General features: G+C 44.2%; 1 protein-coding gene across 1 annotated transcript in view; it reads right to left on the reverse strand.

Moving 5' to 3' along the window:
* The window catches only part of plxnb2b (plexin b2b), a 197,595-nt gene extending 190,807 nt beyond the window's left edge, over positions 1-6,788 (reverse strand). The window contains exon 1 of the mRNA XM_055934523.1: positions 6,200-6,788. The gene's annotated coding sequence lies outside the window, so the exon portion shown is untranslated. The remainder of the gene's footprint in view (positions 1-6,199) is intronic.
* Between the last annotated feature and the right edge of the window lie 12,365 nt (positions 6,789-19,153).

Below are 19,153 nucleotides of genomic sequence, written 5' to 3' on the forward strand. Positions count from 1 at the left end.
GAATAGGTTTCGATCTGAACACCTTTACATTAATGTGGATGCTACCATACTTATGGCTCATCATTCATGTGGATGCTACCATAATTATGGCTCATCATTCATGTGGATGCTACCATAATTATGGCTAATCATTCATGTGGATGCTACCATAATTATGGCTAATCATGAATGAATCATGAATAATTATGAGTTAGCATGGTTAGCATGTTTTGCGGGCATGATCTTTGTGCTTCTGTAACTCTCACTCATTGTTATTCACAATTATTCATAATCATGGTAGCAAGTGTTCAGAAACGTTTTCTATTATATGTGCAATAAAAGTGACTCCAAAATAACAAATGACATTTACCATTAATTTCTATTGGACACAACATAATCCGAAACACAACCAAAACAAACTGCAAATGCATCCAACAAGTTTGTAGAGTCACAAGACTGATGTAGTCATGTCGTGCTAGGAATATGGAACCAAATACAACAATTTTGATCAAATGTAATAGACTATATGTGAATTTGTTCAAATACTTATGACACTTTCCAATTGGGGGGGGGGGGGACTAGATACACAAGGTGCATTTATAACGGTAAAACTGATATTTCTGAAAATACCCTCAAATAAAAAGTGACATTCTGTACTGTCGCCTCACAAAACATTTGATCTCAAATCCAAAATGCTGGAGTACAGAGCCAAATTAAAGGTTTTAGCTTCACTGTCCAAATAAATATGTAGGGGAGTGTATGTGGTGTATAGGCATGCATTTCTGTGTTACAACCACTAACCAAAATGATCTGCAAATACTTCAGTAAACCATCTTTTTTTGGTGTTTTTGGATTATCCCTGATTTTACAAGAGATATTTTTCTTTACTGAGCTTCTTCTGTGATTCAGTGTTATTCAGTTTGAGGCATAAAGCTTCGGCTGTGTTTGGTCAACAGTAGGGATGCTGCAATTAAGTGTTTGTGGTCATTCAACGAGAGACAAATCGTTTTTAATGCTATTTTTTCCACTTCAGAAATACTGCAGCAAACATCCTAGTTAGATGTAAAATTGCACGACTTAGATCTCCTCAGCAAAAACAAACATTTATGACAGATTTCGAGTTATCTGACTATTTTGAGGAAGTGTATACTGGCTACGGCATCTCAAGATGGACAAACAGTACTATTGACACTTTTTAAAATTGTTTTTCAAGCAAAGGTCTTTTATTAAGGGAGTAGGCGCCAGTCGAACCGAAACGAGCGGAAGGAAGCAACATGACAGAGATTGAAGGGGAGAGGATAGGAGGCAGGGGATAGGTTTGGGATGGGGCCATTAAGGCCAAGGGCATTAAGACAAGGGATGGGTGGCAGCCACAAATGCTAAGGGATGGGATCACAGAACCACCTCAGCATGACGCCGCCTCATCACAGGATAATCCTCCCGCCATAAAAAAGACAATCTCCAATCTGAAGGAAATCTCTATTCTCCTGAGCTTGAATTAAAACCAAACTGACACCCCCATCACTACCCCACCCACAACTACCCTCCCCATCACTGCAGCAAAATAAAAGTGTAGACCTTCTTCTGATAGACAAAGAACGAAATAGGCTACATGTTGTACAAGAACAAGTTGCTGTTGAAATGCCATTGAAACCCATTTGGAAAAGGGATTACTGGTATGGAACATTTAAGGTCATCACAATGAGATGCTCTGGAGTAGCAGACTGGTTTTGGGGTGAGTTGAGGTGGGGTGGTGGGGACAGGCTTTACCTTGCTTACCAGGATTAAGGCTTTGCTTTAATATAAATTAATTAAACTAATAGGTCTGTAATCCTGCAGAATGCAAACAAAGAGACAAAGGATGGACATATTCAACTAAATATGACCTTAAACACATACCAGAAGCATACCAGCTGAACATCAGACTAAACTATCTGGATAGAGGGTTCTGACTTAACAAAAAAAACATTCAGAAAGTCTATACTGAACAGTTATGTCCTAAAAGGACTACTGACATAGACTACATATAAGGGAAGCTATGAGGAATTAAACAAAGTCACTTTGGAAAAACATAGGTAAGCTATTACGATATTTATTATGCAATTCATGCATGTTGTAATGTTGGCTATTCCCTGAGTTCTTTTGTATATCTTGTGTTGGATACAGTATAAGCTTTGATTTGACTTTGATGACAATACCAAAACCCCCAGCCCAGTTATGAGAAGTGTGCCATCTTCAAAATGAAAAGAGCATCTGTGATGAATTAAGGCTGTCCCCGACTCGATTGGTCGGTAAAAATTTTTAAAAAAAATATATAGACGCACCCTATGTTTTCAATAAAAGCAACTATATGTAGGCTACTGAGCTTCACTGATGGTTTAAGCACTGTGATTAAAAATGAAGATTCAAATGACTCAAGTGTGAGTCAGAAATCAATATAGTCTAGCCAGAAGAAAAAACCCTGTTCCTGACCCTCCTCCTCCCGCTGGCCTTTTCAGATTCTTCCGTTATGCCCCTAAAGTTGCCGGTAATAGACTACACCAGTGATCGGCAACCTTTTCCATTTGAAGTGCCAATTTATCGTACCATTTCTAGTGTGGTCTGTGCCAGTTATGATTTGCATATGCACTTTTTCGTTAAACAGTTTTAGTTAATTTATAATTAAGTTTTCATATCTCAAAATCAATGTCATGTGGTCAATCAAAATTCTATCTAAATGAAAATGATACAAATATAAAAGTTACTTCTATTGCCATTGCCAATATGTAAAAATAGCCTACATAAAGCCAACAAATAAAAACATTGCAGCATGGAGGTAGAAAATATCCTGATAAAAATAAATATCCCATAAATCACATTGGCTATGCATGGCCTGTCTGCAAAGAACTTGAAACATTCCATCAACTTTCAACTTGGTCAGGCTGAAGAATGCTAGCAAACTTGCAACATTGTATATAATATTCTGGGCCCTCAGAAGACACAGCTGTAGGCTATTTGCGCAAGGAATAAGAAGTAATCAGGTAGGCCTTTTTTTATGACGTTTCCACTGGATCAGAGCATGACATTTTCCCCCTTTTCATGCCAAGTCGTTATCTAAAGAGAGAGAGATTAAATATTTTTCAAATAGGTTTCTTTGAAAGAACTATTGTCATTCTCAATGGATGTAAAAACAGACTTTGTTTACCTGCTGTTTGAGGCGAAGAAAAAATGACTGAGAAGCTCCACAGTGGTGGTGAGTTAAGACAATCAGAAATAGTATCAGATCCCCAAATGGGTACATTTATAGGTCTACATTTGCGCGCAGGCCAGGTAGACTAGGCCTACTTCTATGCGTAATCAGGTGCGTGTCCTTACTCAAGATTGACCGGAGCACTCCAAACAAAAGACAATGAATAAAGGGACAACTCGTAAATAGAACGAAATAAACCAAAACTTTTAAAAGTGTAGCCCAGGTTGTGCTCACTGCTAATGTGTCCACACCTACAATCACTACGGGTGATACTGTTGTGCCATCCACAATGGATTAATCCACTCAGAGTGAATCAGACAGGTGTCTCATGTGCCATATAAAAAAAGCTATGTGTAGATAGATGAGGGGGAAAAACAATTTAATCAATTTTAGAATAAGGCTGTAACGTAACAAAATGTGGAAAAAGTAATGGGGTCTGAATACTTTCCGAATGCACTGTATATATTTGTGAGTGCTCGACTAAAAAAATATTGGTCGACCAACAGCCTATCGACCAAACAATTGACTAGTCGACTAAACTGGGGCAGCCCTAGTGGTATGCTTGTCTTTTTCATCCTTGTGCGGAGTTGAAGAAAACATGTATCACAAACCAGTCGCTCTCCTCTCCTCCACACTGATAAGGTGTCTCTATTTATTCAGAGAGGAAGAGATAAACCCTGAATGAGGCATTGTGGAAAACAGAGAGAGAGAGAAGGAAAGAGAGAGAGACCTGGTTTTAGGTTGCCTCACCGTGTGTGTCCCTATGAGCAGATGGCCTTATTGAAAACTCAGCCTTGCTCTTTGAGGAGTTCGGGGGCTACCCCCCCCCACCTCCCTCTGCCCACCCCACCCGGCCATCCTTCCTGCTTACCCCCGAGCGGTGTACCCCCCACTCAGACTAATCCATTTCCACCATGAGTACGTTTGTTTAATGTAATTTAATGGGGATAATCCCCAGTAGATGGAGCATCCCATGTACAGTAGGTCTGTACGTAATGGATGGGTCGGCAAGGATGGATGTGGGACTGGGGAATAAAATGACGATTTAGATAGAAAACATGGCTGTACAGTGAGCGATCCAAGCAGAGCAGAGTACCGGGGCCAGGGACCGAGAGACACGAACTGACAGCACTACTCAGGAGATTCAAGGATAACATGAATGGGTCTACTGTCTACATCAGGGATGGGCAGCTTTGATGGGGGTTGGGGCCACAAAGAAATGGAACTCATCATGAGTGGCTGCGTACCCACATTCATACCTTGTGAGCAGAACACTTTAGCGAGCCCCCTCGTTACAGCAAAAAGATATATATATATGTTTTATTGCAAATTTGCTGCAATTCTACACATTTTGCAATTGGGTGGAGAGAAGATTTTGCAATTTTATAACACATTTCATGCAATTCTACTTCTTTTGCCATGGGGCGGAGAGAAATGTGGACTTTTACAGCTAATTTCCTGCAATTCTACACATTTTGCCATAGGGTGTAGGCAAATGTTTGTTATTTTTAATATGATAACAGATAATCAATGGGCCTCACGCCGGTCGGTAATTTGACAATGCTGACTACATGTTTAGATTGCTGGCCGCTAGACTAATTTACCAATCTAAAAAAAAAATCTGACATGGACTAATTGGGTGACTGTTGATGCACAACCACATTTCAAAACTGCACCTTGTGTATTCTACCTCTCAAATGTAAGTCGAGTCCCTGAATGATTTCTACATTTTCTTCACAGCAAAGACAAACTACAAATGGGCATTAAAGACTACTAGTCCCAATCAAGACATAAAAAAGGCATTTCTTTCAGTAGCTACCTGCACACGCTAACTCACATGCAGACTCAGAGATGTGTTTTACACGTATTTTTATTTAACCTTCATTTAACTAGGCAAGTCAGTTAAGAACAAATTTGTATTTTCAATGACGGCCTACCCCGGCCAAATCCTAAACCGGACAACGCTGGGCCAATTGGGCGCCGCCATATGGGACTCCCAATCACACCATGGTTGTGATACAGCCTGGAATCGAACCGGGGTCTGTAGTGATGCCTCTAGCGCTGAGATGCAGTGCCTTAAGACCGCTGTGCCACTTGGGAGCCCATGGTCAGGCTCACTGAGATTGCCTGTCTATGTGTGTGAGGGGAGATGTTTCTGGTTGAGAGAATGATGACTGACCAACTGCTCTACATTTTATGGACTGACAGGGACATTATTCTGTCTTCACATTACTGTGAGAAAGAGAGGCGCAGAAAACAGCCCGGTGGTAATGTTTCCATAACCAAAGTATAGTTTACATATGAAAAACTAATGAAGCCTGTGAAAGTCGGTGGTCAAGGATCTAGGCAGATGTCAGTTTACAGTGAACCTTTAATTAATAGTGCATGGATCACTTTGTGCAAATTACCGGTAAGGAAATATACTGTAGGTTGGACTGTATCTCGACTCATACAAGTGACATGAGCGGGTTCAGCACTGTACAGTAAGTAGCCCATCATACAACTATACTAAGTGAATATAAATCCCAGTACGTGTTTAAACTGCAAATACTGACGTTTATGCTCAAACCTAACTCGGGTTCACCAATAAATCATTATTTCCATACAGTTGCATCACTTCATAATGCTGGAGGACAAACGGGTAGATTTACAAATAAATTACTGCCAATCAATCACTATGTAGCGGGTATCGATCAATATGTTAATTTGTGGTCGAACTTTTATTTTTTAGTGTCAAGACAAATGAGAAAAACATGCGTTTCTGTCCCTCGTGTCATGGCTGTTGTACAACGGAGCTGTTAAAGTAATACATACACTACTAACATCGCGCTAAGAAATTCATCAGATCTTTACGCACACACAGAATTATACAGGGAGGTATATTCTAACCGACCCACATTTGCTTGTACATGTGCATAATAAATAGACAGAACAGAACAGACCGACACTGTCCGTGGCTATAAAGGTAGAACACCAATCACGTAAACTCACCTTGGAAGAACAGTAGTTGCCGGAAACTAACACGGAGCTGACCAGATTTCAAAGTCCCCCTAAAAATGTAAAATAAGTCCCCAAGCAAAATGCATGTAAAGTTCACATTTTATCTTCCCGAGCGCGCCGAGAGTTAGAGAAAGGCACTGTTCAGTAGAAAATACAAGGGGGCACTGGTTGACAATTCCTACTGAAAGACGACACGGACAACTCAACAAGAGTCCAGGACTTTCTCCACGCCCAGGTACAGGATCACATGGTGATCCCAGGTGTGATTCTTCTCGAGCTATGGCTCAGTTGGCAAGGGACACACCTGTGAGATCCGCTCACATCCGCCCCCGGTGACATCGCGTTTGAGAACCAGGAAATTATAGGCGAGTGGAAAATGCGCAGGGAGGTAGAACGCAAAATCGACCGGGAAAAGAGAGGGATTATTCTCCTCCCCCTTTCAAAACGCAAAAAAACGTTTGGCCTGTAGATCACAGACTGCCAGGCAATGGTTACACAATATCATTAAAAACGAAGGCGCAAGTAGTATAATGTGCTCTTCCGTCGCCACCGGTTTGGAAGGATTTGGAGTGGAAGGGATTGGAATAGCTCGTGCATGCGAGTTCACGTTCAGTATGGCAAAGCAGTCCCTTCTCGGCTGCTATTTCATGCAAATCTTAAAGTGGTTTTTATTTTAATCCATTTCAGATTAATGTCTAAAGGGAGATTAGGGCCGTTCCATTCCTCGGGTGGAATAAAATCTATTCTGAAACCAATGAAACATTCAAACCATCCAAAAGCATTCTTCAATCACATACATTTATTAGGCTACGTTATTGTTAGGCTACATCAGCGTCTAGTTTTTTTAATTTATATTTGGTTTGCGTCGTGAACTAACGTGAATTTAATGTGAAATCAAAAAAAATTGTCACCATGTTATTGGATTTAGGTTAAAAGTTGGGTGAAAACAAGTCGAAATTCCCTTACGTTGATTACTTTGTGTAAATCGAATCAGATTTCCGTCATCGCATAATTAAACAAATATAATATTGTGTGGAAACAACGTTGAATCAACAAGTTTTTGCTCAGTGGGGTAGTTCACTACAGGCTTCTTGTGTAGTAGACCTGGCTATGCGCAGCTTGAAGGTAATGAAATTGTCAGACAGTGTTTAGATTTAGAACCCATATGATGAATGATGAAACCATTTGTTATTCTTATGTTTTATTGACTCCATCAAGCCAAGGGCTACCTGTGTATAATCAAATAGTCAAGCCAGTGCAGTTACTAGCAGTGGCCGAATTGTCTTTTCACCATTAAAAGGTAAGGTTGCATCAAGCACAGTTGTACATTAGAAAACCTTGAAGAAACTATCAGGCTTCCTCACCTTTCCCAACGCACATCTCCTGCATACTGCTGCATTCCAGTCAGGGCTAAAAGCATGCGAGACTGAAACCAGATCAGCGTAGTCAACACACCACCACCATGAACATCTTCCATTGAATAGTTTGTATTCTTGCCTTGGAGCATCATCCCACACTCCAGTTTGGTACATAGAGTAATAATAGTTTTGTGGCCCTGTCATAGGTTACGTCCCAAATGGCGCCCTATCCCTATATAGTGCACGACATTTGACCAGATCCCTATGGGCTCTAGTCAAAAGTAGTGCACTATATAGAGAATATGGTGCTATTTGGGATGCAGGCAAACTCCTTGTTGTGTCTGGGTGTGTGTCAGTTTTGTGAGTGATTTATGGCCATGCAAATGAGTCTGTCTGTCTGGGGGAGCGACGTGTTGTCTTTGCCCGATGGGTCCCGAGGGACTATGGGATTGAGGGGGAATGATTCAGCCCCTTACTGCTGACACAGCCAGAAGAGTGGCAGAGATGCAGCAGAGAGACAGAGCGAGATGGGGGAGATGGCCTTCACAAGTCTTCCCATTGACTGATGAGATCAAGGAGAATCTAGGCCATGCCAGACAAGTGTCAGGTAAACAGACACAGAGAGACAGAGCGAGAGAGACAAACAGAACACTACTCTCAGAGCAGAAACTGAACACTCAAGAAGCACAGCTAAGAGAATGTAGAGTGCAAACCAAGCAGAGCGAGAGATCTGCTATCTATGTGGGGCTTGAGTTTACAATGTTTGACCTGTTTGTCTAAGGGTTCAGGAGTAACGTGTCTTGGAAGTAGGCTATATGACCAGACCAAGGGCAGCGCTCACACACTAAGAGGTCCCGACGACCAGGCTGAATTCATTCCCAATTGGAATAGAGAAACTGTTCATGTGAATAGGATCAACCATTAAATAAGGAACAAGTTGTCTGTTGCCTGTATGATGATAGTGTTCATGTGTAATTGATGTGTAACAAATGACAGTCAGACCTTTTACTCATGCAGAGGAGTGAAAGGGGATCGCGGCACTCGATTTCTTGACATTAAAATCTGTGTGCTCAGTCATTTACCAGAGGAGAAATTATTCTATTCACACAATGTTAGTAATGAAGTCAGTGAGTTCATCCTCTCTTCTTGAGTGTTCAGACAAGGTCTAACCAAGACTTGTAGGTCAATAGCATACTTCAGAACCGGTTTTTCATATGGATAGAGTGCACTCTGCTGGTTCCTTATTGCAGTGCATGTGTTCAAGTGACCGCAAGTATCATGTAAAGTATTGATGCTGTACTTTATGAGGTGGGTGGGACTCCATGTGGTGGGAGGGTTGCTTTTTTTCAGAAATGGATATTTGATTTGTCAGTGCTTCTGTTATAATGGATGTATGGTTTGCGAAATCGTCATAGCAGTGCATATTTAATAACTATGTGACCAATATTGATATCGCTACGTAGTGTTGCTATGTGTACCTCCAAATATATCCAACATTGCTATGCAATAGTATCAGCTTGTAAGGAACACATGCACTATTGTACCAGTGTCTGAAGGTTGCCAGATGTAGCATCTCTGGAATGGAGTTCAGAAGACAGGAGACATGAGGATAACAGATGGAGGTTACTCGCAGACACAAGTTGTCACGGGGGGTAAGGCAAGGTGTGAAAACTCGCTGGAGAGTCAGACGAAGGTTATTTAAAAGAGCATGAGAAGGAGCAGTTTGGTAGAGTTTCAAACCACACCCTATATAGTGCACTATACAGGGAATAGTGTGGCATTTGGAAGGCACCCTTCGATTTGAATAGCTGCCTGACCTAGCAGAGCACAGCGCTATCTGCCAATATGACTTATTACAGTGGAAGTCTGTGAGGGCTAGGGATGTTTGAGCGACCTTAGCCTCGTCGAGAAGTAGGATATGGCTACGTGAGATTAGAGCAACCTAAATTTACTATGTGCAGACTTGAGCCCTGGCTGGGTGTCTGTACTGTAAAGCATAGTGTAACATGGAGACATCAGTTTCAGCATAGGGGTGAGAGAGAGAGAGAGAGAGATGAGAAAGAGATAGACTGACGCACTTCGGACTCAGGCCAAGCAAAACCACCACATGCTGGGAATAGCAGGGTGGCAGCCGTGTGTGGGTTGGACTGGCTTGTGTGGGGAACAGTTTGAGTATGTGCGTGTTTCAGTATACTTAGTGTTTATATGAGTGTAATTATATGTTTAGAAGCACTTGCATTGGTAAAGACCTGTGTATGCTTTCGTGCCTGGCTTGCATGTGTTACAGCTTGCCTTTGAGCTCATGATAGGTGGGACTGTGTGGAGGTGATACTACAAAACCCATTGAGTGATATTATTCTCGATCATATCAGACCAATGCACTGACTGAGCTAGCAGGCTTTCATTTCAGAGAAGACTAATGTCAGCCGGTTGTTTTGCTCTACTACAGGATCTAATCACAGTTTGCCCGGCTCAGCCTGTGCCCAGGTGGCACACGTTAGGGGAGGACAGACAGAGGGATGGTCAGCATCAATGCCTGCCTGCCTGTCCCTCATCCTGCTGTGATGTAACTCAGACCCCCCACACACACATGGCACGCACATACAGTGGCACATACACAAAAACACAGACACACGTTCACACACACCAGTGTTTCCCCTAGGATTGTTTTCAGCAGCGGTGGAAAAGGTAGCGGGGGGAGGGATGGGGGAGACTGTACACTTCTGGTGACTTTTTAAAAGGACATTCTACTCTGAAAAGAAAGTAAAAATAAACTCTGCTGCTCCACTCTTGTCACGCCCTGGCCTTATTATTCTTTGTTTTCTTTATTATTTTAGTTAGGTCAGGGTGTGACATGGGTAATGTTTATGTTTTGTTGGATTTGGGTGTTTATTTGGTAAAGGGGGTATGGGGTGTAGTAGATGGTTTTGTGTTGAGTGTATATGTCTAGCGTTGTCTATGTTGGTTAGTTATCTAGGAGAGTCTATGGTTACCTGAATGAGTTCCCAATTAGAGACAGCTGATTTCGGTTGTCTCTGATTGGGAGCCTTATTTAGGGTAGCCATAGGCTCTCATTGGTTGTGGGTAATTGTCTATGTAGAACGTTTGTAGCCTGTATGTATGTGCACAACGTTTGTAGCTTCACGGTCGTTTTGTTGTTTTGTTAGTTTGTATAGAGTTTTGTGTCGTGTTCATCTTCGTGTTAAAATAAAAGAAGATGGCATATTTTCCAACTGCTGCATTTTGGTCCGTTAATCCGCCACACGATCGTGACAACTCTCCCTTCACCCTGCTATTGCTTTACCCCCAGGGGCCACATTCGGTCTTCACCGAGGTCCGGAGGGCTGCATTTAAAATGGATTATATTTCCTTGCCATCAAAATAAGCAAAAACTAGTCCCCTAACCATCGCTTTTGGCATTTTCGATGCTCCCAGACTGTGTAGCTTTTGTTTCGATGGCTGCTAGCTAGCTGGACAGCGAAAAGAGACTATAAATGTAGGTGCATTATAATTTCTACACTGTTTCCATTTGGTTTGAGTAATTTCAATGTCGATTGAGATCATTTTTTCCCAGAGGAAAACATAAATCATCAAATTAAATCATATTTTTGTGGTGGATTAAGCACCTGCGGAAACACGCCACAGACATGCACAAAAATAGAGAGACACAGACACATCTCATTATGCCCTTTGATCCTGATTAATCACTGATCAGTGATGTAAGCTGAGTGAGTGTGTTGGTGGACTGAAGTTTGAGAGTGTCTGATTAGAGACAGGCAGCTAGGGCTGTGGTTGGGAGGGTCTAAGCTGGATCAGCTTGGTTGGCACACACCAGTCTATGGGTTTTCCATGAAAGCCATTCTTGTATTTCCCAGACAAAAATGCAAACTTAACCTAGTAGGAGCTGCTCCACATAACATAAGCTAATCCTTATCCTGGATCATGACCTGAGGATGACATTGATTTAAAAACTGTGATTTATTATACTAAACTATGAAAAAAGGGAGAATGCCAGCAGGTTTAAGACCATGGACGCCACTGGGCAATATTGAAAGGCAGGGTATTATGTAGGCCGCCCAGCAGCCCATGTTGAATCAGTGCCATAGCCATCTGCCATACTCTATTTTCAGCCCACAGCCCACTGGTGGTGGAACAGCCTGAGCCAAAAGGGACTTCTATGGTTACAGAGCCCTTTGCTCTGCTCTGCATTCATAACCAAACGCATCTTTGTTCAACAGGTCCAATCTCAGCCTCAGGGATGGCGAGTGGACCAGATCTCATCTATAATCATGTACCAGGTGCTTACTATCTTTGAGTGGATGGATGGAAAGCCAGTAATATTCTTGGTAGGGTTGTAAGACAACAGTAATCAAGGCACCTCAAGAGTAGTAATGCGGATTATCACCACCACTGACCACCACCATTATAAAATGTCTACAACTAGCACACAAGGGTGGCACAGAAGCCTGGTTTGAGAGATTGTCTGGCTGGCAAAGTGAACAGCACTCTTCTCATATTTTCCTGTGTTGTACAGTAGTAATAGCCAGGTTGTAGTGTGATGATGAATATGGGTTGCCATGCCAGGCTCAGAATGAAACAGAAGCTGACCGGATTCATTTGAGATTATGTGGCCTGGACACAGTGTAATCCCCTTATCTACATACTTACCTGTCCTGTACCTGATGGTGATCCTGCCACTGTGGGGCATGTCTGTCTCTGTCTGGTAGGAGACAATATTCAGGTGTCAGCAGCAAAGCGCAGGTAGCACAGCACATGTAGCCTGGGACAGGCAGCACAGGACAGGACAGGCAGCACAGGACGGGCAGTTTTCACCTTGCACTTCTGCTGCTGAGCATGCATAATATAAAGAGCATGGCATTATCCCAACAAGGTTTTTCAACAACAGAAACACTTCTAATAGTGACTCTCCATAGGAAATTAGGGTTTAGATTATTATCTGGTATTGCATTGACATATAGCCTACAAGTATACTGAACAAAAATATAAACGCAACATGTTAAGTGTTGGTCCCATATTTCATGAGGTGAAATAAAAAGATCCCAGAAATGCTCCATACACACAAGAAGCTTATTTCTCTCAAATGTTGTGCAGAAATGTATTTATATCCCTGTTTGTGAGCATTTCTCATTTGCCAAGATAACCATCCACCTGACAGGTGTTTCATACCAAGAAGTTGATTTAACAACATGCTCATTACACAGGTACACCTTGTGCTGGAGACAATAAAAGGCCACTCTAAAATATTAAGTTTTGTCACACAACACAATGCCACAGATGTCTCAAGTTTTTAGGGAGCGGTCAATTGGCATGCTGGCTGCAGGAATGTCCACCAGAGCTGTTGCCAGAGAATTTAATGTTAATTTCTCTACCTCCGACGTTGTTTTAGAGAATTTGGCAGTACGTCCAACTGACCTCACAACCGCAGACCATGCCAGCCCAGGCCCTCTACATCCCACTTCTTCAAATGCGGGATCGTCTGAGACCAGCCACCCGGACAGCTGATGAAACTGTGGGTTTGCACAACTGAAGAATTTCTGCACAAACTGTCAAAAACCGTCTCAGGGAAGCTCATCTGTGTGCTCGTCGTCCTCACCAGGATCTTGACCTGACTGTAGTTCGGCGTCGTAACCGACTTTGGTCAGTAACCGACTTTAGTGGGCATATGCTCACCTAAGATGGCCACTGGCACACTGGAGAAGTGTGCTCTTCATGGATGAATCCCGGTTTCAACTGTACCAGGCAGATGGCAGACAGCATGTGTGGTGAGCGGTTTGCTGATGTCAAAGTTGTGAACAGAGTGCCCCATGGTGGCAGTGGGGATATGATATGGGCAGGCATAAGCTACGGGCAACGAACACAATTGCATTTTATCGATGGCAATTTGAATGCACAGAGATACCATGACGAGATCCTGAGGTCCATTGTCGTGCCATCACCTCACGTTTCAGCATGATAATGCACGGCCCAATGTCGCATGGACCTGTACACAAATCCTGGAAGCGGAAAAAATGTCCCAATTCTTCCAAAGCCTGCATAAACAATTCCAGTGGTGTAAAGTACTTAAGTAAAAATACTTTAAAGTCGTATTTTGGGGAATCTGTACTTTACTATTTATATTTTTGACAACTTTTACTTTTACTCCACTACATTCCTAAAGAAAATAATGTACTCATTACTCCACACATTTTCCCTGACACCCAGAAGTAATCATTACATTTTGAATGCTTAGCAGGACAGAAAAATGGTCCAATTAATGAACTTATCAAGAGAACATCCTTGGTCATCTCTACTGCCTCTGATGTGGCGGACTCACTAAACACAAATGCTTTGTTTGTAAATGATGTCTGAGTGTTGGAGTGTGACTCTGGCTATCTGTAAAAAAAAAAAATGAAAGAAAGAAAATCGTGCCATCTGGTTTGTTTAATATAAGGAATTTGAAATGATTTATACTTTTACTTTTGATACTTAAGTATAATTAAGGTTTCTTCCGAGCCACCGTGCTTCTACATCTGCATTGCATGCTGTTTCGGGTTTTAGGCTGGGTTTCTGTACAGCACTTTCTGACATTGGCTGATGTGAAAAGGGTTTTTATAAATAAATGTGATTGATTGACTTTTGATACTTAAGTACAGTTGAAGTCGGACGTTTACGTACACCTGAGCCAAATACATTTAAACTCAGTTTTTCACAATTCCTGACATTTAATCCGAGTACAAATTCCCTGTCTTAAGTCAGTTAGGATCACCACTTTATTTTAAGAATGTGAAATGCCAGAATAATAGTAGAGAATGATCTATTTCAGCTTTTATTTATTTCATCACATTCCCAGTGGGTGAGAAGTTTACATACACTCAATTAGTATTTGGTAGCATTGCCTTTAAATTGTTTAACTTGGGTTAAATGTTTCGGGTAGCCTTCCACAATTTTCCCACAATAAATTGGGTGAATTTTGGCCCATTCCTCCTGACAGAGCTGGTGTAACTGAGTCAGGTTTGTAGGCCTCCTTGCTCGCACACGCTTTTTCAATTCTGCCCACAATATTGCTATGGGATTGAGGTCGGGGCTTTGTGATGGCCACTCCAATACCTTGACTTTGTTGTCCTTAAGCTTTGTTGTCCTTATGCTTGGGGTCATTGTCCATTTGGAAGACCCATTTGCGACCAAGATTTAACTTCCTGACGGATGTCTTGAGATGTTGGTTCAATATATCCAGATAATTTTCCAACCTCATGATGCCATCTATTTTGTGAAGTGCACCAGAACCTCCTGCAGCAAAGCACCCCCACAACATGATGCTGCCACCCCCCTGATTCACGGTTGGGATGGTGTTCTTCGGCTTGCAAGCATCCCCCTTTTTCCTCCAAACATAACGATGGTCATTATGGCCAAACAGTTCTATTTTTGTTTCATCAGACCAGAGGACATTTCTCCAAAAAGTACGTTGTTTGTCCTCATGTGCAGTTTTTATGGCGGTTTTGGAGCACGCTGCGCCTTCCTTGCTGAGCGGGCTTTCGGGTTATATCGATATAGGACTCGTTTTCTGTGGATATAGATACTTTTGTACCTGTTTCCTCCGGCATCTTCACAAGGTTCTTTGCTGTTGTTCTGGGATTGACTTGCACTTTTCGCACCAAAGTACGTTCATCTCTAGGAGACAGAACGCGTCTCCTTCCTGAGCGGTATGATGGCTGTGTGGTCCCATGGTGTTTATACTTGCGTACTATTGTTTGTACAGATGAACCTTCAGGAGTTTGGAAATTGCTCCCAAGGATGAACCAGACTTGTGGAGGTATACACATTTTTTTCTGAGATCTTGGCTGATTTCTTTTGATTTTCCCATGATGTCAAGCAAATGTAGCGTGGTTCGTTCTGCGTTGTGTAATTCTTAATGAAGACGCTGCCACAAATGATGGTCTGCTCGTTGAAATCTTTTTATTTGCCCTGCACACAAAGAGACAACACACACGTTACCCTTGGTGCAGTCTCAGCTCTCCGGCACCTTGCTAGCCGAGGGTCAGGCAAAAGAGAACGATAAAGTGGTATGGGGATACAGATAATCCGCGATGGGCCAAACCAAAATATACAAAACTTTTACAATCACTTGTATGTACAATATTGGTATGAAAAAGTGTTTGTACACCAAATAAAAACATTAGCTATGCAGCTGTAATTAAATAAAAAAATCCACTGAATTATTATTATTATTATCAGATTATTAACATCCCCTCTTGACCTGGCCTATTTGAATTGGTCCTTGTGTGCAATTTGGTGCGTAATCTAGGGGAACAACATCACACTGCTACATTCACCCCCACTGTTTTACACTAGATTATAGACCCAAAACAAAACACATTACCTCAAAGGTAACAAAGCAAAGAAAAAAGAAAAAAATCACACCCACAGGGCGACAGAGTAACCCAGTGTAGTCCCTTAATTCTAGACCCACAAATGGTCGATCAGCTGAAAAGCTATCCCGCGAAGGATTAGGAAAAATAAGGGGTAGCTAATCCCTTATTCAACCTTTCACGAAAAATGCCATATACATTTTATGCCGATGGACTACACACAAAGTTACATGAATTGTCAAATATATTAGACAAACCCACAAATCATTCTAAGACATGCTTAGATTTTGTCACGTTCCTGACCTATTTATGTTAGTTTTGTGTGTTAGTTGGTCAGGACGTGAGGTTGGGTGGGCATTCTATGTTATCTGTTTCTATGTTGGTTTCGGTTTGCCTGGTATGGCTCTTGATTAGAGGCAGGTGGTTTGCGTTTGCCTCTAATTAAGAGTCATATTTAGGTAGGGCATTCTCACTGTTTGTTTGTGGGTGATTGTCTCCTGTGTTTGTGTCTGCGCACCACACGGGATTGTTTCGGTTGTATTTCGTTTTGATGTAGTCTGTTTCCTGCTCGTGTGTTCTTCCTGTCGTTATGTAAGTTCCATGTTCAGGTTTCGTCTACGTTGTCCGTTTGTTATTTTGTATCATTTCTAAAGTATAGTTCGTGTCAGTGTTCGTTTTGTTAAATAAATTCATTATGTCATCACACCTCGCTGCGCATTGGTCTACCGATCCTTCTCTCCTCACCTCATCCGAGGATGAGGAGAGCAACACCCGTTACAGAATCACCCACCAACACGCTAAGACCAAGCGGCAAGGGAAAACGAAACGGAGTAAGGGACAGGAGAGAAAGGAGCAATGGACATGGGACGATGTTTTGGATGGAAAGGGTTGCTACACTTGGGAGGAGATCCTGGCTGGGAGGGATCGCCTCCCATGGGAACAGGTGGAGGCATTGAGGAGAGCAGAGGCTACCTGGGAGAGGAACCGGAGCTATGAGGGAACGCGTCTGGCACGGAAGCCGAAAAAGCCCGTAAGTAATTCCCAAAAATTTCTTGGGGGGGGGCTAGGAGATAGTGGGCCAAGGGCAGGTAGGAGACCTGCGCCCACTTCCCAGGCTTACCGTGGAGAGCGGGAGTACGGGCAGGCGCCGTGTTACGCAGTAGAGCGCACGGTGTCTCCTGTACGAGTGCATAGCCCAGTGCGGGTTATTCCACCTCCCCGCACTGGTAGGGCTAGATTGGGTATTGAGCCAGGTGTCATGAGGCCGGCTCAACGCGTCTGGTCTCCAGTGCGTCTCCTCGGGCCGGCATACATGGCACCTGCCTTACGCATGGTTTCCCCGGTTCGCCTACATAGCCCGGTGCGGGTTATTCCACCTCCCCCCACTGGTCGGGCAACCGGGGGTATTCAACCAGGTAAGGTCGGGCAGGCTCAATGCTCAAGAGTGCCAGTACGCCTCCACGGTCCGGTATTTCCGGCACCACCTCCCCGCCCCAGCCTAGTACCTACAGTGTATACACTACGCACTAGGCTACCAGTGCGTATCCTGAGCCCTGTTCCTCCTCCACGCACTCTCCCTGTAGTGCGTGTATCTAGCCCGGTGCCTCCAGTTCCGGCCCCACGCACTAAGCTACCAGTGCGTCTCCAGAGCCCTGTACACACTGTATATTCTCCCCCTACTAATCCTGATGTGCTTGTCCTCAGCCCGGCGTCACCAGTGCCGGTACCACGCATCAGGGATAGAGTAGGCTTTGAGAATACAGTGTGCCCTGTTCCTGCTCCCCGCACTAGTAGGAAGGTGCTTGTCATTAGCACGGTGCCTCCAGTTCCGGCACCACGCACCAGGTCTACAGTGCGCCATATCCGGCCAGAGCCATCCGTCTCCCCAGCGCCATCTGAGCCATCCGTCTCCCCAGCGCCATCTGAGCCATCCGTCTCCCCAGCGCCATCTGAGCCATCCGTCTCCCCAGCGCCATCTGAGCCATCCGTCTCCCCAGCGCCGTCTGAGCCATCCGTCTGCCAGGAGCCTGCAAAGCCGCCCGTCTGCCATGAGCCTGCAAAGCCGCCCGTCTGCCATGAGCCTACAGAGCCGTCAGCCAGACAGGAGCCGCTAGAGCCGTCAGCCAGACAGGAGCCGCCAGAGCCGTCAGCCAGACAGGATCTGCCAGAGCCGCCAACCAGACAGGATCTGCCAGAGCCGCCAACCAGACAGGATCTGCCAGAGCCGCCAACCAGACAGGATCTGCCAGAGCCGCCAACCAGACAGGATCTGCCAGAGCCGCCAACCAGACAGGATCTGCCAGAGCCGCCAACCAGACAGGATCTGCCAGAGCCGCCAGCGAGCCATGAGCAGCCAGAGCCGTCAGAGCGCCATGAGCAGCCAGAGCCGTCAGAGCGCCATGAGCAGCCAGAGCCGTCAGAGCGCCATGAGCGTCGAGAGCCGTCAGAGCGCCATGAGCGTCGAGAGCCGTCAGCCTGCCATGAGCGTCGAGAGCCGTCAGCCTGCCATGAGCGTCGAGAGCCGTCAGCCTGCCATGAGCGTCGAGAGCCGTCAGCCTGCCATGAGCGTCGAGAGCCGTCAGCCTGCCATGAGCGTCGAGAGCCGTCAGCCTGCCATGAGCGTCGAGAGCCGTCAGCCTGCCATGAGCGTCGAGAGCCGTCAGCCAGCCATGAGCATCGAGAGTCGTCAGTCAGCCATGAGCTGCCCTTCAGCCTGAAAAGGCTAGATACCCAGAACTGCCCATCAGTCCAGAGCTGTCTCTCTGTCCGGAGCTGCCTTTCAGTCCGGAGTTGCCCCTCTATCCTGATCTCCCTCTCTATCTTTATCTACCTCTATAGTCTTATCTATCCCTCTGTCTTGGTTTATCTCTCTGTCCCGGTATTGTCATTATTAGATTTGTTATTAGGAGGATTTTGTGGGGGAAGTAAGAGGGTGGACATTCTTGAAGGGAGGGGGCTAGGATGGATTATGGTGGGGTGGGAACCGCGCCCGGAGCCTGAGCCACCACCGTGGTTAGATGCCCACCCAGACCCTCCCCTAGACTTTGTGCTGGTGCGTCCGGAGTTCGCACCTTGTGGGGGGGGTACTGTCACGTTCCTGACCTATTTATGTTAGTTTTGTGTGTTAGTTGGTCAGGACGTGAGGTTGGGTGGGCATTCTATGTTATCTGTTTCTATGTTGGTTTCGGTTTGCCTGGTATGGCTCTTGATTAGAGGCAGGT

This window comes from Salvelinus fontinalis, chromosome 9 (assembly GCF_029448725.1).
Source record: "Salvelinus fontinalis isolate EN_2023a chromosome 9, ASM2944872v1, whole genome shotgun sequence".
Lineage (NCBI taxonomy): Eukaryota > Metazoa > Chordata > Actinopteri > Salmoniformes > Salmonidae > Salvelinus > Salvelinus fontinalis.